The sequence below is a fragment of the Oncorhynchus gorbuscha genome, unplaced genomic scaffold (genome assembly GCF_021184085.1).
Source record: "Oncorhynchus gorbuscha isolate QuinsamMale2020 ecotype Even-year unplaced genomic scaffold, OgorEven_v1.0 Un_scaffold_2524, whole genome shotgun sequence".
NCBI classification, from domain to species: domain Eukaryota; kingdom Metazoa; phylum Chordata; class Actinopteri; order Salmoniformes; family Salmonidae; genus Oncorhynchus; species Oncorhynchus gorbuscha.
The window spans coordinates 2,466-22,663 of record NW_025747013.1 but is presented as its reverse complement, the minus strand read 5'-3'; the positions used below and the strand labels follow the sequence as shown (position 1 = coordinate 22,663).

At 47.0% G+C, this 20,198-nt stretch overlaps 1 long non-coding RNA gene across 1 annotated transcript; it reads left to right on the top strand.

The window, feature by feature from the left end:
• The first annotated feature begins 320 nt into the window (after positions 1 to 320).
• On the top strand, positions 321 to 19,746 carry LOC124026039. Its single transcript, XR_006837248.1, has 3 exons — positions 321 to 671; positions 1,379 to 1,413; positions 19,634 to 19,746. It is a non-coding gene; the product is annotated as an uncharacterized LOC124026039 (long non-coding RNA).
• The last annotated feature ends 452 nt before the right edge of the window (positions 19,747 to 20,198 follow it).

Below are 20,198 nucleotides of genomic sequence, written 5' to 3'. Positions count from 1 at the left end.
AGTAGCTTCCGTTAGATCTCTATACAGTAGCTTCCGTTAGATCTCTAGACAGTAGCTTCCGTTAGATCTCCATACAGTAGCTTCCGTTAGCTCTCTATACAGTAGCTTCTGTTAGATTTACTGTATATAACTTCTAATTGTGTTTTAAAAAGCAGCGTAATGTGGCACCATATACCGTAGGAACCCATCACATAGCTGGACAGATCTGACCACTTGGCTGCCTAAATGACGCCGCCTGCTGGCTTGTCTTGGTCTGCGACGGTAGGCTGCTGTATCGGCTGCAACATCCTGAAACACTCCAGTGATGAGGCAACGTTCAACAAGGGCAGAGTCAGTGGTACCCAACCTATCCTCGCCGCGCTGCCGCTCCAAGGATGCAGGGAAAGGAATATATTTGGTCTTTTTCGTCACACCTCTTTACAAAATCACCTGTTCCTTTGAGATTTTTTAGCATTTCTAATCAACGCGTTTTTGTTCGTTAAATTCACGTTGGGTTTTTATGAATGAAATCTTTCACAAGATAATGCGACGATGTCGTCTTAAATGAGTGAAACAGAAATAAGCACGTCACGAACGTCCAATGTAATGTATCTGTGTGATGGGGGAAATACTCAACCAGGATGGGTAATAAGCAAACCATATTTACTGATGAACAGTTCGAGGCATATCAGGTAAAAATGTGTTCAAATATATTTTTCTTCGTCTCATTTAGGCTACTTAATTTCCATATTGTCATATCAAATACATGTTACATTCAACAATATTTTTTTGTGTGTGGATTAAGTAGTTTAGATAGGCCAATTTATGTTTATTAATCCATATTTTTAATCGAAAACGTCAGGAAATTAATCCATCACGATGAATTACAAATTACCATAATGAAAATAAATTTATTTTCAGGCAAATGTATCTTTCTCTTTACACACTGATAATTTTCCGTGCGCTATAGTTGTTTATTGTTGGGTGGTTGAGATAAGTCCCAGGTAGGCGGACTACTGGCTATAGACTGTAAGAGTCCATCCCAAACGGCACCCTATTCCCTATTACCAGAACCCTCGTCAAAAGTAGTGCGCTGTATATGAAATAGGGTGTCAATTTGCCAGCGCGCGCTAAATTATCGCCGAGGTGCACAGGTTTGGTTACCACCAAACAAAGGAATAAATGAGCTCGTTTCATAATAACGCCACGTAAAACCTTTGATTTGTGGTAAACCCCATTGAGCACCTCATCTAAACACTCCCAGGGTTTAGTGCCCAATGGTTGGCATCAAATGAGAGCTGCTGCCACACCGCCCAATCATTTAAACCTTCTATCTTTGTTCTGCTAGGCTAGTCTGTTCATTCCAACGGGCTTTTAACGTTCCTTTGTCTCTTTCCAGGACTGCACATTCTTCACGCGCAAAGAAATCCTACAGTAAGTTTATTTTCTACAGTACACGTGCTTTACCATCCGTATGTTAACTCAATGGATCGGAGACAGTTAATTGCACTTCCCTTTATTAATGAAACACGTGACGGACTATGGACTGAGGCTGCAATGGCTACTTACCCCAGTGAGCACAAGATGTACTGTCTGGTGCTCATAGGGATTATTGTCACACAGCACAGGAGGTTGGTGGCACCTTCATTTGGGGAGGACGGGCTCGTGGTAATAACTGGAGCGGAGTCAGTGGAAATGGTATCAAACACATGGTTTCCATGGTTTCCAGGTCTTGGATGCCATTCCATTCGCTTCATTCCGGCCCATATTATAGCAGTTTCCCCTCAGCAGTCTCTGTGTAACTAGTCCAGTACAGAATTTAGAATTCACAAACTAAGAATGGGTTAAAGCACTTCCTCCATTGGAAACCAAGCCCAGCCAGCAGCTGCAATCTTCATTAGTTTAACCAAGCCCAGCCAGCAGCTGCAACCTTCATTAGTTTAACCAAGCCCAGCCAGCAGCTGCAACCTTCATTAGTTTAACCAAGCCCAGCCAGCAGCTGCAATCTTCATTAGTTTAACCAAGCCCAGCCAGCAGCTGCAATCTTCATGAGTTTAACCAAGCCCAGCCAGCAGCTGCAACCTTCATTAGTTTAACCAAACCCAGTCAGCAGCTGCAATCTTCATTAGTTTAACCAAACCCAGTCAGCAGCTGCAATCTTCATTAGTTTAACCAAACCCAGCCAGCAGCTGCAATCTTCATTAGTTTAACCAAGCCCAGCCAGCAGCTGCAATCTTCATGAGTTTAACCAAGCCCAGCCAGCAGCTGCAATCTTCATTAGTTTAACCAAGCCCAGCCAGCAGCTGCAATCTTCATTAGTTTAACCAAGCCCAGCCAGCAGCTGCAATCTTCATGAGTTTAACCAAGCCCAGCCAGCAGCTGCAATCTTCATTAGTTTAACCAAGCCCAGCCAGCAGCTGCAATCTTCATTAGTTTAACCAAGCCCAGCCAGCAGCTAAAACCTTCATTAGTTTAACCAAGCCCAGCCAGCAGCTGCAACCTTCATTAGTTTAACCAAGCCCAGCCAGCAGCTGCAACCTTCATTAGTTTAACCAAGCCCAGCCAGCAGCTGCAACTTCATGAAATTAAGGTTAACATCTCACCTTTCTGGTAAAAAAATATAGCTGTTTTTAAGCTAGTTTCCCACAACTCTACACGTTTTGTCATGGGGCTAAGAGAAAATGTGCAGTTTTAATGCAAATTTCCTGAAATTCTACACATTTAGCCTGTTCTACACATTTAGCCTGTTCTACACATTTAGCCTTTTCTACACATTTAGCCTGTTCTACACATTTAGCCTGTTCTACACATTTAGCCTTTTCTACACATTTAGCCTGTTCTACACATTTAGCCTGTTCTACACATTTAGCCTGTTCTACACATTTAGCCTGTTCTGAAAACTGTGTCACACGGAGCAATTTAGACGCAATTTTTGTTGTCCGATGCCAATTTACAAGAGACGTCATCAACTGAAACACAAACCTGTCGTACATCACATCATGTTTTCATAAATGATTTGTTTATCCAAATGTTTAGTAATTGTAACCACATCAATATAGACAGCAAGTTGTCTATTTGCCAACCATGTTTTTGATGTATTTGATACCATTGATGATGAGCTGAGTTTAGCTAGCTAGTGCAGTTCATGTTAAACCATTCACTGTTGAAGTAGGAAGTTTACATACACTTAGGTTGGAGTCATTAAAACTAGTTTACATACACTTAGGTTGGAGTCATTAACACTAGTTTACATACACTTAGGTTGGAGTCATTAAAACTAGTTTACATACACTTAGGTTGGAGTCATTAAAACTAGTTTACATACACTTAGGTTGGAGTCATTAACTCATTTTTCAACCACTCCACAAATATCTTGTTAACAAACTGTAGTTTTGGCAAGTCGGTTAGGACATCTACTTTGTGCATGACACAAGTCATTTTTTTCAACAATTGTTTACAGACAGATTATTTCAATTATAATTCACTGTATCACAATTCCAGTGGGTCAGAAGTTTACATACACTAAGTTGACTGTGCCTTTAAACAGCTTGGAAAATTCCAGAAAATGATGTCATGGCTTTAGAAGCTTCTGATAGGCTATTTGACATCATTTGAGTCAATTGGAGGTGTACCTGTGGATGTATTTCAAGGCCTACCTTCAAACTCAGTGCCTCTTTGCTTGACATCATGGGAAAATCAAAGGAAATCAGCCAAGACCTCAGAAAAAAAATTGTAGACCTCCACAAGTCAGGTTCATTCTTGGGAGCAATTTCCAAACACCTGAAAGTACCACGTTCCTCTGTACAAACAAAAGTATAAACATCATGGGACCACGCAGCCATCATACCGCTCAGGAAGGAGACACGTTCTGTCTCCTAGAGATGAACGTACTTTGGTGCGAAAAGTGCAAATCAATCCCAGAACAACAGCAAATGATCTTGTGAAGATGATGGAGGAAGCAGGTACAAAAGTATCTATATCCACAGTAAATCGAGTCCTATGTCGACATAAACTGAATGGCCGCTCAGCAAGAAAGAAAACACTGCTCCAAAACCGCCATAAAAAAGCCAGACTTCGGTCTGCAACTGCACATGGGGACAAAGATCGTACTTTTTTGAGAAATGTCCACTGATCTGATGAAACCAATAGGGAACTGTTTGGCCATAATGACCATCGTTATGTTTGGAGGAAAAAGGCGGAGGCTTGGAAGCCGAAGAACACCATCCCAACCGTGAAGTACAGGGGTGGCAGCATCATGTTGTGGGGGTGTTTTGCTTCAGGAGGGACTGGTGAACTTCACAAAATAGATGGCATCATGAGGGAGGAAAATTATGTGGATATATTGAAGCAACATCTCAAGACATCAGTTAAAGCTTGGTCGCATTGTCCAAATGGACAATGACCTCAAGCATACTTCCAAAGTTGTGGCAAAATGGCTTAAGGACAACAAAGTCAAGGTATTGGAGTGGCCATCACAAAGCCCTGACCTCAATCCTATAGAAAATGTGTGGGAAGATCTGAAAAAGCGTGTGCGAGCAAGGAGGCCTACAAACCTGACTCAGTTACACCAGCTCTGTCAGGAGGAATGGGCCAAAATTCAGCCAAATTATTGTGGGAAGCTTGTGGAAGGCTACCCGAAACGCTTGACATAACAATTTAAAGGCAATGCTACCACATACTAATTGAGTGTTTGTAATCTTCTGACCCACTGGGAATGTGATGAAAGAAAGAAAAGCTGAAATAAATCATTCTCTCTGGGCGTGAGTTGGGGTGGGCAGTCTATGTTAGTTTTTCTATGTTGGTTTTTGAGTTTTGGCCTGGTATGGTTGTCAAATCAGAGGCAGGTGTCGTTAGTTGTCTCTGAATGAGAATCATACTTAGGTAGCCTGTTTTCACCTGGGTTTCACTGTTGGTTTTTGAGTTTGCCCTGGTATGGTTCTCAATCAGAGGCAGGTGTCGTTACTTGTCTCTGATTGAGAATCATACTTCGGTAGCCTTTTCCCACCTGTGTTTTGTGGGTGTTTATTTTTCCGTTTCAATGTTTGCACCATTCGGGACTGTTTCGGTTTTAATTTTGATTCTCTTGTTATTTTGTATTTTGTATTAATTAAATCATTAAATAATTATGGATACATACCACGCTGCATCTTGGTCCGATCCTTGCTACTCCTCGTCAGAAGAAGAGGACGAGAATCGTTACAGAGATAGAAGCTGTTGTTCAGTCTCTCGGTCCCAGCTTTATGCACCAAGGATTTTTTAATTGATTTAATCTATTTTAGAATAAGGCTGTAAAGTAATTTGGGGGGGGGGAAGTCAAGGGGTCTGACTACTTTCCAAATGCAGCTTATATCATATTTGTTGTAGTAAATAATTTCAGCACGACCCATTCTTCTCTAGTCTCCAGGTCACACTGCCTTGTCTGTGGGCTTTCAGCTAACTCCTAGTCTCTAGTCCACACTGCCTTGTCTGTGGGCTTTCAGCTAACTCCTAGTCTCCAGTCCACACTGCCTTGTCTGTGGGCTTTCAGCTAACTCCTGGTCTCCAGTCCACACTGCCTTGTCTGTGGGCTTTCAGCTAACTCCTAGTCTCTAGTCCACACTGCCTTGCCTGTGGGCTTTCAGCTAACTCCTAGTCTCCAGTCCACACTGCCTTGTCTGTGGGCTTTCAGCTAACTCCTAGTCTCCAGTCCACACTGCCTTGTCTGTGGGCTTTCAGCTAACCTCTAGTCTCTAGTCCACACTGCCTTGTCTGTGGGCTTTCAGCTAACTCCTAGTCTCTAGTCCACACTGCCTTGTCTGTGGGCTTTCAGCTAACTCCTAGTCTCCAGTCCACACTGCCTTGTCTGTGGGCTTTCAGCTAACCTCTAGTCTCTAGTCCACACTGCCTTGTCTGTGGGCTTTCAGCTAACTCCTAGTCTCTAGTCCACACTGCGTTGCCTGTGGGCTTTCAGCTAACTCCTAGTCTCTAGTCCACACTGCGTTGCCTGTGGGCTTTCAGCTAACTCCTAGTCTCTAGTCCACACTGCGTTGCCTGTGGGCTTTCAGCTAACTCCTAGTCTTTAGTCCACACTGCGTTGCCTGTGGGCTTTCAGCTAACTCCTAGTGTCTAGTCCACACTGCGTTGCCTGTGGGCTTTCAGCTAACCTCTAGTCTCTAGTCCACACTGCCTTGTCTGTGGGCTTTCAGCTAAACTCTAGTCTCTAGTCCACACTGCCTTGTCTGTGGGCTTTCAGCTAACCTCTAGTCTCTAGTCCACACTGCCTTGCCTGTGGGCTTTCAGCTAACCTCTAGTCTCTAGTCCACACTGCGTTGCCTGTAACTTGGAGCGTCTCCAAAGACTGTCTCTCTCTCTGTCTCCCTCCCTTCCTTTCTGTCTCCCTCCCTCTCCCGCTCTCCCTCCCTCTCTCCCGCCCTCTCTCCCTCCCTCTCCCGCTCTCCCTCCCTCTCCCCCGCCCTATCTCCCTCCCTCTCTGTCTCCCGCCCACCCTCCCTCCCTCCCTCTCTGTCTCCCGCCCACCCTCCCTCCCACCCTCTCTCTCTCCCACCCTCCCTCTGTCTCCCGCCCACCCTCCCTCTGTCTCCCGCCCACCCCCTCTCTCTCCTTCTCTCTCTCCCTCCCTCTTTCTCTCCCTCCCTCTCTCTCTCCCTCCCTCCCTCCCTCTCCCTCCCTCCCTCCCTCCCTCCCTCTGTCTACCGCCCACCCTCCCTCTGTCTCCCGCCCACCCTCCCTCTGTCTCCCGCCCACCCTCCCTCCCTCTCTCTCTCTCTCTCTCTCTCTCTCTCTCCCTCCCTCTCTCTCTCTCCCTCCCTCTCTCCCTCTGTCTCCCGCCCACCCTCTCTCTCTCCCTCCCTCTGTCTCCCGCCCACCCTCCCATCCTCCCTCTCTCCCTCCCTCCCATCCTCTCTCTCTCCCTCTCTCCCTCCCTCCCATCCTCTCTCTCTCCCTCTCTCCCTCCCTCTCTCCCTCTCTCCCCCTCCCTCCCATTCTCTCTCTCTCCCTCTCTCCCTCCCTCCCATCCTCTCTCTCCCTCCCTCTCTCCCTCCCTCCCATCCTCTCTCTCTCCCTCCCTCTGTCTCCCGCCCACCCTCCCTCTCTCCCTCTCTCCCCCTCCCTCCCTCCCTCCCTCCCATCCTCTCTCTCCCACCCTCTCTCCCTCCCTCTCTCTGTTTCCCTCCCACCCTCCCTCTCTCCCTCCCTCTGTCTCCCGCCCACCCTCCCTCTCTCCCTCTCTCCCTCTCTCCCTCCCTCCCTCCCTCCCATCCTCTCTCTCTCCCACCCTCTCTCCCTCCCTCTCTCTGTTTCCCTCCCACCCTCCCTCTCTCCCTCCCTCCCATCCTCCCTCTCTCCCTCCCTCCCTCTCTCTCCCTCCCTCCCATCCTCTCTCTCTCCCACCCTCTCTCCCTCCCTCTCTCTGTTTCCCTCCCACCCTCCCTCTCTCCCTCCCTCCCATCCTCCCTCTCTCCCTCCCTCTCTCTCTCTCTCCCCACCCTCTCTCCCTCCCTCTCTCTGTTTCCCTCCCACCCTCCCTCTCTCCCTCCCTCTGTCTCCCGCCCACCCTCCCTCTCTCCCTCTCTCCCTCCCTCCCTCCCTCCCATCCTCCTCTCTCCCCCACCCTCTCTCCCTCCCTCTCTCTGTTTCCCTCCCACCCTCCCTCTCTCCCTCCCTCCCATCCTCCCTCTCTCCCTCCCTCCCTCTCTCTCCCTCCCTCCCATCCTCTCTCTCTCCCACCCTCTCTCCCTCCCTCTCTCTGTTTCCCTCCCACCCTCCCTCTCTCCCTCCCTCCCATCCTCCCTCTCTCCCTCCCTCTCTCTCTCTGTCTCCCACCCTCTCTCCCTCCCTCTCTCTGTTTCCCTCCCACCCTCCCTCTCTCCCTCCCTCCCATCCTCCCTCTCTCCCTCCCTCCCTCTCTCTCTCTCTCCCACCCTCTCTCCCTCCCTCTCTCTGTTTCCCCCTCCCACCCTCCCTCTCTCCCTCCCTCTGTCTCCCGCCCACCCTCCCTCTCTCCCTCTCCCTCCCTCCCTCCCTCCCTCCCTCCCTCCCATCCTCTCTCTCTCCCACCCTCTCTCCCTCCCTCTCTCTGTTTCCCTCCCACCCTCCCTCTCTCCCTCCCTCCCATCCTCCCTCTCTCCCTCCCTCCCTCTCTCTCCCTCCCTCCCATCCTCTCTCTCTCCCACCCTCTCTCCCTCCCTCTCTCTGTTTCCCTCCCACCCTCCCTCTCTCCCTCCCTCCCATCCTCCCTCTCTCCCTCCCTCTCTCTCTCCCTCCCTCTCTCTGTTTCCCTCCCTCCCACCCTCCCTCTCTCCCTCCCTCCCTCCCTCCCCCTATCCCTTGTTCTCTCTTTTTTGCTGGCCTCAGTATTCTAAAGCAATGAAATTCCTGAAGGGTTGCTAGTGCCCTTCCAGAATGACTTATGGTAGGAAATCGCTCCCCGCTTACAATTAAAAACCTGTAGGAGCTTGTTTTTTTTGTGTGTGTTTTCTTTTTTTAAACCAATGGCCATTTGTTTTCTTGAAATATAGTATAGGTCAGGGCCACTTCAATAATCCTCTGAAGTTGCAAAGCTGCATCGGCAACATTAAAATGACGTATTGGATGTAGATTCCTATTAACACACATTCACTGTCTTTTGATGCGTTGTAGATGACCGATGTGTAGTGTAGTGCAGGCCGTTTGCTGATAGCTGCAGACTCATTCGCTATACTACTCCGTACTCTCTCCTTGTTAATCAGACTGGTACATATGTCTATAATACTCTGTACTCTCTCCTTGTTAATCAGACTGATACATCTGTCTATAATACTCTGTACTCCTTGTTATTCAGACTAATATATCTCCCCTCTCCTCCACCAAGTAGCCCCCATTCCCCTCCCCTCTCCTCCACCAAGTAGCCCCCATTCCCCTCCCCTCTCCTCCACCATGTAGCCCCCATTCCCCTCCTCTATCCTCCACCAAGTAGCCCCCATTCCCCTCCCCTCTCCTCTCCTCCACCATGTAGCCCCCATTCCCCTCCCTTTTCTCCACCAAGTAGCCCCCATTCCCCTCCCCTCTCCTCTCCTCCACCATGTAGCCCCCATTCCCCTCCCCTTTTCTCCACCATGTAGCCCCCATTCCCCTCCCCTCTCCTCCACCAAGTAGCCCCCATTCCCCTCCCCTCTCCTCCACCATGTAGCCCCCATTCCCCTCCTCTATCCTCCACCAAGTAGCCCCCATTCCCCTCCCCTCTCCTCTCCTCCACCATGTAGCCCCCATTCCCCTCCCCTTTTCTCCACCAAGTAGCCCCCATTCCCCTCATCTCTCCTCCACCAAGTAGCCCCCATTCCCCTCCCCTCTCCTCCACCAAGTAGCACCCATTCCCCTCCCCTCTCCTCCACCAAGTAGCCCCCATTCCCCTCCCCTACCCACCACCAAGTAGCCCCCATTCCCCTCCCCTCTCCTCCACCAAGCAGCCCCCCAGTTTGACCCAGTACAGTAGCCCTTATCACCATGTTGATGAATCCATAATACAATCATCATTTCAAGTTCATGAAGTGAGCACGATGTTCCTATCCAATAGTCAGTTGATTCTTTTAACCAGGCATCCCATAATAAGGGATTGTTTACTCTCAACAACACCCTCCTCATTCCACTGATTATGATTTGTGGCTCTGATGACACACCTCTCGGTTCTGCTATGGTGGACTCTTCCAGGATTTACAGAGTCGACTTTTTGATTCTTGTTGGTTAAGGAGTAGAGTAATCTCAACATTTTTTTTGTCAACTCCACACCTCTCGGTTCTGCTTCTCGCCTCATAGTGCTTTAAGCAACTGAATTTGAATGTGTGTTCCAACTAAGGTATCAAGTAAACAGTAGAGATGACCTATCCGTGAGTCAATTGAATTCCCTCCACGTGTCCCATAATAGTTAATCTAATTTAAAACAACCTCCTCCTTGATTCCACTTTCTCCATGATCTGATTTCCCGGTGTGATAACAGTTGGTGCACCTCGGTTCCTCTGGACGTTGCTGTTCTTTAAACTGAGAGCCACTTCCTGTCTGTTATACCAGGACAGGATGTACCTCATCTCAACATTCTATCTGTTATACCAGGACAGGATGTACCTCACCTCAACATCCTGTCTGTTATACCAGGACAGGATGTACCTCACCTCAACATCCTGTCTGTTATACCAGGACAGGATGTACCTCATCTCAACATCCTGTCTGTTATACCAGGACAGGATGTATCTCACCTCAACATCCTGTCTGTTATACCAGGACAGGATGTACCTCATCTCAACATCCTGTCTGTTATACCAGGACAGGATGTACCTCACCTCAACATCCTGTCTGTTATACCAGGACAGGATGTACCTCATATCAACATCCTGTCTGTTATACCAGGACAGGATGTACCTCACCTCAACATCCTGTCTGTTATACCAGGACAGGATGTACCTCACCTCAACATCCTGTCTGTTATACCAGGACAGGATGTACCTCATCTCAACATCCTGTCTGTAATACCAGGACAGGATGTACCTCATCTCAACATCCTGTCTGTTATACCAGGACAGGATGTACCTCACCTCAACATCCTGTCTGTTATACCAGGACAGGATGTACCTCATCTCAACATCCTGTCTGTTATACCAGGACAGGATGTACCTCACCTCAACATAGTTCATTCAGACCAGAGGTTCTACTGAGCCTGGTTTTCAGAGGTATGACGCACACACTGTCTCCAAGATGGATGGCTGCAATCGCCAGCGATGTGCCACAAATGACCCAATAAAACGGCAGCACACCAAGCTGTAGTGTGAATCATGAGGAGAGGAGGGGCACCTGGCCATCCGGCTGCTAAGCAATATATGGATGGGATTTACTAAGTCATTAGTAGTGGGGCTAGCTCTCTCTTTCTCTGTCTCTCTCTCCCTCCTCTCTCTCACTGTCTCTCTCTCACTCCCATTCTGTCTCTCTCCCTCTCTCTATCTCTTTCTCACTCTCTCTTTTTCTCTCTCTCTGTCTCTCTCTCCCTCCTCTCTCTCACTGTCTCTCTCTCTCACTCCAATTCTGTCTCTCTCCCTTCTCTCTATCTCGTTCTCACTGTCTCTCTCTCTTGTCTCTGTCTCTGTCTCTGTCTCTCTCTCTCTCTCTCTCTCTCTCTCTCTCTCTCTCTCTCTCTCTCTCTCTCTCTCTCTCTCTCTCTCTCTCTCTCTCTCTCTCTCTCTCTGTCTCTCTCTCTGTTTCTCTCTCTCTCTCTCTCTCTCTCTCTCTCTCTCTGTCTCTCTCTCTCTCTGTCTCTCTCTCTCTGTCTCTGTCTCTCTCTCTCTCTGTTTCTCTCTCTCTGTCTCTCTCTCTGTCTCTCTCTCTCTGTCTCTCTCTCTCTCTCTCTGTCTCTCTCTCTCTGTCTCTCTCTCTCTGTCTCTCTCTCTCTCTCTCTCTCTCTCTCTCTCTCTCTCTCTCTCTCTCTCTCTCTCTCTGTCTCTCTCTCTCTCTCTCTCTCTCTCTCTCTCTCTCTCTCTCTCTCTCTCTCTCTCTCTCTCTCTCTCTCTGTCTCTCTCTCTCTCTCTGTCTCTCTCTCTCTCTCTCTCTCTCTCTCTCTGTCTCTCTCTGTCTCTCTCTCTCTCTCTCTCTCTCTCTCTCTCTCTCTCTCTCTCTCTCTCTCTCTCTCTCTCTCTCTCTCTCTCTGTCTCTCTCTCTCTCTCTCTCTCTCTCTCTCTCTCTCTCTCTCTATCTCTCTCTCTCTCTCTCTCTCTGTCTCTCTCTCCTCTCTCTCTCTCTCTCTGTCTCTCTCTCTCTCTTCTCTCTCTCTCTCTCTCGCTGTCTCTCTCTCACTACCATTCTCTCTCTATCTCGTTCTCACTGTCTCTCTCTCTTCTCTCTGTCTCTCCTCTCTCTCTGCAGGCTGGCTGTGTGGGGTAATGGTGTTAAAGCTATAAAGGGAGGTTTTATTTGTGAGCTGATGGATTTGTTATAAGGATCCGTTTCAGTAATGTTGGTAATCAAAGGACAAAGTCATGATGGGATGACATAGGGTGACAGTGGAGGAGGAGCTCCAGACTCCAGGGCCGGCGCCACAACCAATCAGTTGGACGGGGCATTTCATTTCCATGGGGAGAGGGGGGGTTCACGTGACCTCCCACGTGCGTGCAACATTTTCTATGGGTTTTATATTAACTGACATGTCATTTTACTCTAAAAATCTATTCCCTTTTAATGTTGAATGAACACAACCAGTCATGATGTTTTGATCTGATTTGTCAGACAAGTCCAGGTGAGTCCAATAACGCTGAAGCGCGTTACAAGGGAAGGCAGCTGTGCGTGATGGATATCCAGGAATGCGTGATGGATGGCAGGTGTGCGTGATGGACGGCAGGTGTGTGTGATGGATGGCAGGAGTGCGTGATGGATATCCAGGTGTGCGTGATGGACGGCAGGAGTGCGTGATGGATGGCAGGTGTGCGTGATGGATATCCAGGAGTGTGTGATGGACGGCAGGAGTGCGTGATGGATGGCAGGAGTGCGTGATGGATGGCAGGTGTGCGTGATGGATATCCAGGTGTGCGTGATGGATGGCAGGTGTGCGTGATGGATGGCAGGAGTGCGTGATGGATGGCAGGTGTGCGTGATGGATGGCAGGAGTGCGTGATGGATATCCAGTTGTGCGTGATGGATGGCAGGTGTGCGTGATGGATGGCAGGAGTGCGTGATGGATGGCAGGAGTGCGTGATGGATGGCAGGTGTGCGTGATGGATGGCAGGAGTGCGTGATGGATGGCAGGTGTGCGTGATGGATGGCAGGAGTGCGTGATGGATGGCAGGAGCCCGTGAGGGATGGCAGGAGCGTGATGGACGGCAGGAGTGCGTGATGGATATCCAGGTGTGCGTGATGGATGGCAGGTGTGCGTGATGGACGGCAGGAGTGCGTGATGGACGGCAGGTGTGCGTGATGGATGGCAGGAGCCCGTGAGGGATGGCAGGAGCGTGATGGACGGCAGGTGTGCGTGATGGATGGCAGGAGTGCGTGATGGATGGCAGGTGTGCTTGATGGATGGCAGGAGTGCGTGATGGATGGCAGGTGTGCGTGATGGATGGCAGGAGTGCGTGATGGATATCCAGGTGTGCGTGATGGACGGCAGGAGTGTGTGATGGATATCCAGGTGTGCGTGATGGATGGCAGGAGGGCGTGATGGATGGCAGGAGTGCGTGATGGATATCCAGGAGTGCGTGATGGATGTCCAGGAGTGCGTGATGGATGGCAACCTGGCGCCCTCAAGCGCCAGGGGGGAGGGGAGAGCGGGAGCAGACGAGCTGAGGGATATAATTATGTGGTGAGGAGAGGGAGGAAGGGGAGGAGGGAGGTAGGGTGGAGGGAGGAAGGGGAGGAGGGAGGCAGGGGGAGGGAAGAGCGGGAGCAGACGTGACACGCTGTGCACCGGCAAACCTTCCTTCAATTCGCAGGTGGCTGAAACTATCTCACCAGGAGAAACCATCCGAGCGAGTGAAACAGCGCCCCCTCTGTCTTACTATGTGTAGCCCATGTATTTGATGCTGTCTGGCCAAAAAGAGTATGACATGCCAGACAGCATCATATTCTGAGAACATGGTCTACACATACTGAGACGGAGAGGTGCTGTTTCACTGTCCAGACAGCATCAGATACATGGTCTACACATACTGAGACAGCATCAGATACATGGTCTACACATACTGAGACAGAGAGGTGCTGTTTCACTGTCCAGACAGCATCAGATACATGGTCTACCCATAGAGAGACAGAGGGGGCGCTGTTTCACTGTCCAGACAGCATCAGATACATGGTCTACCCATAGAGAGACAGAGGGGGCGCTGTTTCACTGTCCAGACAGCATCAGATACATGGTCTACACATACTGAGACAGCATCAGATACATGGTCTACACATACTGAGACGGAGAGGTGCTGTTTCACTGTCCAGACAGCATCAGATACATGGTCTACACATACTGAGACAGAGAGGATGCTGTTTCACTGTCCAGACAGCATCAGATACATGCTCTACACATACTGAGATGGAGAGGTGCTGTTTCACTGTCCAGACAGCATCAGATACATGGTCTACACATACTGAGACAGCATCAGATACATGGTCTACACATACTGAGACAGCATCAGATACATGGTCTACACATACTGAGACAGCATCAGATACATGGTCTACACATACTGAGACAGAGAGGTGCTGTTTCAGTAACTCGGATGATTTATCTGTGATTGATGCGTCTTTCTGTCGGTGCTCTTCTGTCCCAAAAAAGTATAAATATTTACATATTTTATTTGGACGGGCAAGGAGGTACGGTAGGACGGGCCAGGCCCCATAAGGCCTGGACATACCGTCGACCCTTGTGTGTGTGTGTGCGTGCCTGCCTGCCTGCCTGCCTGTCTGTCTGTCTGTCTGTCTGTCTGTCTGTCTGTCTGTCTGTCTGTCTGTCTGTCTGTCTGTCTGTCTGTCTGTCTGTCTGTCTGTCTGTCTGTCTGTCTGTCTGTCTGTCTGTCTGTGTCCTTCCTTGCCTTTTAAACGTTGTCAGTGGATACTGTTCACAGACGGATCATCAGGTCATTTATCAGGGTGAGGGTGCTGTTCACTGACCTCAGGTCATTTATCAGGGTGAGGGTGCTGTATCACTGACCTCAGGTCATTTATCAGGGTGAGGGTGCTGTATCACTGACCTCAGGTCATTTATCAGGGTGAGGGTGCTGTATCACTGACCTCATGTCATTTATCAGGGTGAGGGTGCTGTTTCACTGACCTCATGTCATTTATCAGGGTGAGGGTGCTGTTTCACTGACCTCATGTCATTTATCAGGGTGAGGGTGCTGTTTCACTGACCTCAGGTCATTTATCAGGGTGAGGGTGCTGTATCACTGACCTCATGTCATTTATCAGGGTGAGGGAGGGTGCTGTTTCACTGACCTCATGTCATTTATCAGGGTGAGGGTGCTGTATCACTGACCTCATGTCATTTATCAGGGTGAGGGTGCTGTATCACTGACCTCATGTCATTTATCAGGGTGAGGGTGCCGTTTCACTGACCTCAGGTCATTTATCAGGGTGAGGGTGCACTGACCTCATCATTTATCTGACCTCAGGTCATTTATCAGGGTGAGGGTGCTGTATCACTGACCTCAGGTCATTTATATCAGGGTGAGGGTGAGGGTGCTGTTTCACTGACCTCAGGTCATTTATCAGGGTGAGGGTGCTGTATCACTGACCTCAGGTCATTTATCAGGGTGAGGGTGCTGTATCACTGACCTCAGGTCATTTATCAGGGTGAGGGTGCTGTATCACTGACCTCATGTCATTTATCAGGGTGAGGGTGCTGTATCACTGACCTCAGGTCATTTATCAGGGTGAGGGTGCTGTTTCACTGACCTCAGGCCATTTATCACCGGAGAGTTAGTCGTTATTGACCGTTATTTATTTCACTGTGTGACCTCATGTTATTACAACATAGCCAGCATCAATAATAGAACATTTTTCCCAAGAGCGCTTTCTGCCGTTGGGAGCAGACAACCCAGTGACATACCACACACCGATGTCCAAATAGACCCGTCGTCAATCTGTAAATGTCTTTAATGTCTATGTCCCAAATGAATCCCTATTCACTATTAGCGCCAGAGCCCTGTCTCTATTTGGGATGCACACTATAAGACTGGAATGGAAATGGCCTGGTCTATATACACCGAGGGTGCAAAACATTAGGAACACCTGCTGTTTCTATTAACAAAACATTAGGAACACGTACTGTTTCTATCAACAAAATATTAGGAACACCTGCTGTTGCTATCAACAAAACATTAGGAACACCTGCTGTTTCTATCAACAAAACATTAGGAACACCTGCTGTTTCTATCACACAGTGTGTATATACAGCAAAACATTATATATTATATATATATATATATATATATATATATATATATATATATATATATACTCTCTAAAGGACGTGATTCACGTACTTACCTCCATCTGCCATGAAAATTGATTATTATCACACTCGCTCTTTTTTGTTTCAACCCAGGTAGAGATATTGGTGTGCAAAAGAACAGAAAAGTAAATAAATAAAAACTGTGGGGATGAGGTAGGTGAAAATGGGTGGGCTATTTACCAATAGACTATGTACAGCTGCAGCGATCGGTTAGCTGCTCAGCTAGCTGATGTTTGAAGTTGGTGAGGGAGATAAGTCTCCGACTTCAGCAATTTTTGCAATTCGTTCCAGTCACAGGCAGCAGAGAACTGGAACGAAAGGCGGCCAAATGAGGTGTTGGCTTTAGGGATGATCAGTGAGATACACCTGCTGGAGCGCGTGCTACGGATGGGTGTTGCCATCGTGACCAGTGAACTGAGATAAGGCGGAGCTTTACCTAGCATGGACATGTAGATGACCTGGAGCCAGTGGGTCTGGCGACGAATATGTAGCGAGGGCCAGCCGACTAGAGCATACAAGTCGCAGTGGTGGGTGGTATAAGGTGCTTTAGTGACAAAACGGATGGCACTGTGATAAACTGCATCCAGTTTGCTGAGTAGAGTGTTGGAAGCCATTTTGTAGATGACATCGCCGAAGTCGAGGATCGGTAGGATAGTCAGTTTTACTAGGGTAAGCTTGGCGGCGTGAGTGAAGGAGGCTTTGTTGCGGAATAGAAAGCCGACTCTTGATTTGATTTTCGATTGGAAATGTTTGATATGAGTCTGGAAGGAGAGTTTGCAGTCTAGCCAGACACCTAGGTACTTATAGATGTCCACATATTCAAGGTCGGAACCATCCAGGGTGGTGATGCTAGTCGGGCATGCCGGTGCAGGCAGCGATCGGTTGAAAAGCATGCATTTGGTTTTACTAGCGTTTAAGAGCAGTTGGAGGCCACGGAAGGAGTGTTGTATGGCATTGAAGCTCGTTTGGAGGTTAGATAGCACAGTGTCCAATGACGGGCCGAAAGTATATAGAATGGTGTCGTCTGCGTTGAGGTGGATCAGGGAATCGCCCGCAGCAAGAGCAACATCATTGATATATACAGAGAAAAGAGTCGGCCCGAGAATTGAACCCTGTGGCACCCCCATAGAGACTGCCAGAGGACCGGACAGCATGCCCTCCGATTTGACACACTGAACTCTGTCTGCAAAGTAATTGGTGAACCAGGCAAGGCAGTCATCCGAAAAACCGAGGCTACTGAGTCTGCCGATAAGAATATGGTGATAGAGTCGAAAGCCTTGGCAAGGTCGATTTGAGGGATGATATATATTTTAGTTTTTTCAGAACATGCAAATGACCTATATTACTAAAATAGGTAATTCTTTAACATTATTAACATCCCTAATGAGGTTTTGACACTAATGAAGTGTACAATGCATTCAGGAAAGTATTCCGACCCTTTTACTTATTCCACATTTTGTTTACGTTACAGCCTTATTCTTAAAAGGATTACACCCCCCCCAACCCCATCAATATACACACAATATACACAATATACACACAATATACACACAATTTACACACAATATACACACAATTTACACACAATATACACACAATTTACTGTCACGAACCGGCTCAAAGCCTGTAACAAAGGGAGACAACGTGGAGATAAGGAGTAGCAAAATATGTATTTATTAACTAAAGCAACTAAGTATAATATACAATGGTGTGTGTAATCAGTAATCAGTAGTGTAAGTCAGTGTTTTGCATGCATGAATGTGATAATGCAGGGTGATGAAAGGTGCCAAAGCAAACAAACAAAAGGCCACCAAGAAACACAACACAATCTACAAAAGGTGTCTGCATGGAGAGAGTCTCCTCCATGAATGTGGAAGAGGTCTATTTATCCTGGGAGACACCTGGCCCAGGTGTTTCCCATGTAGCTGACGACCCTCCCAACTCCGCCCACCGGCATCCTAATAAGGAAACAAGAACAAAGAGAGAATACGGCAGACAGAGTGGGAGGGTCGTCACATTACCCAATCAAGCTGTAGAAACATCTCAACGATGATCAAGGTAAACCAGATGCACCTGAGCTCAATTTCAAACCTCATAATAGCAAAGGGTCTGAATACTTATGTAAATAAGGTATTTTTGTCTTTTTAATTTAATTTGCAAGAAATTCAAAAAAAAAAACTGTTTTCACTAAATTAAGGTTAAATAAAAAAATATATAAATCAAATCTACACACAATACCCCATAATGACAGGATCTTATTTACATGTTACCTTTATATAACTAGTCAGTTAAGAACAAATTCTTATTTGCAATGACGGCCTACACCGGGACAAACCCTAACCCAGACGACGCTGGGACAATTGTACGCCGCCCTATGGGACTCCCAATCACGGCCGGTTGTGATACAGCCTGAAATCAAACCAGGGTCTGTAGTGATGACCCTAGCACTGAGATGCAGTAATATATATATATATATTTAAATACTCCTAATAATCCTCCCGATGCACCACTCGTATATTTAAATATATATATATATATATTTTAGAATAAGTCTGTAACGTAACAAAATGTGGAAAAAGTCAAGGTGTCTGAATACTTTATGAATACTTTGAATATTTTGTGAATACTTTGTGAATACCTCCTGAATACTTTATGAATACTTTATGAATACCTTCTGAATACTTTATGAATACCTTCTGAATACCTTCTGAATACTTTATGAATACCTTTATGAATACCTTCTGAATACTTTATGAATTCTTCTGAATACTTTATGAATACCTTCTGAATACTTTATGAATACCTTCTGAATACTTTATGAATACCTTCTGAATACTTTATGAATACCTTCTGAATACTTTATGAATACCTTCTGAATACTTTATGAATACCTTCTGAATACTTTATGAATACCTTCTGAATACTTTATGAATACCTTCTGAATACTTTATGAATACCTTCTGAATACCTTCTGAATACCTTCTGAATACTTTATGAATTCTTCTGAATACTTTATGAATACTTTGTGAATACTTTGTGAATAATTTGTGAATACTTTGTGAATACTTTATGAATACTTTGTGAATACTTTGTGAATACTTTATGAATACTTTATGTTTTGCTATGATTGTTGTTTTTCCCAATAGTTTCTTCTCTGGGTCGAAATGACCCCCAGTTGGTAATATGTAAAATATGTTGGTAGTATGAAAGGGGTTAAACATCCCAGCTCCAGGACAGTACCAGGTGCTTAACTCAGAGAATTAAAGAAAATTGGCTCCAAAAAATGTAAGTTTGTCAAGATGTTTTCAGACCTCAAAATGTGGATATGTGTCAGGATTGTGTGAGAAAAGCCCACGTCCCAGTCCATCTGTTGTGTAGATACGTTTCGTGTATCAATCTAAAATGAATGGAAAAGATAAGCACCGTATACTGTATGCGAATATATTTATGACTGAGTGAGTCGACCGTACTGACGCTAGACCTCTGCATACGATGTCCATAATGGCTCTTCATTTCTCTAAGCCTGGTCCCAGATCCGTTTTTGTGCTCGTACAGCTAACTCTTACGGTTATCGTCATGACAGCACAAACAGAATCTTGGACCAGGTTAATCCACTCCTTGCCTTGTAAAACAAAAGAGCCCAAAAACCCACAGGGTTATGTGTGTGGATGTTTCCTGACCTTCTCCTGTCTGTGTGTCCTATAGGTTACATGGGAGATTCCACGAGCTGGCTCCTCACCTAGTACCACTGGACTACACCAACCAGCCTGACATCAGACTCCCCCTGGCACTCATCGTCAGCATGCCAGAACTAAAGGTATCTGGTCCTGTTGTTGTTGTTGTTGTTGTTATTGATACTCGTTGGGTGTTAATGTCAGTTAAGTGTAAATATTTAGCTTCTTAATAAATTGAACTTTAAAGTTCACACTTAAATGATATGGTCTTCAGAGTTTTCTGACCAGCTGCGAAGATATTTAATACACACCACCTGTATGTGTTATGAGCTGGTAAATCTCATGTAGAACTAATCTCTTTAGTCCTCTGTTCAATGTTATTGTAAGACATTAAGCTTATAATCGTGACTTGTTCTAGCCAACCCTACAGGGAGGTGATATGGGCCAGTAGATTGTTGCTTGGTAACAGGGAGGTGATATGGGCCAGTAGGGTCCTTCTGTAGCTCAGTTGGTAGAGCATGGCGCTTGTAACGCCAGGGTAGTGGGTTCGATCCCCGGGACCACCCATACGTAGAATGTATGCACACATGACTGTA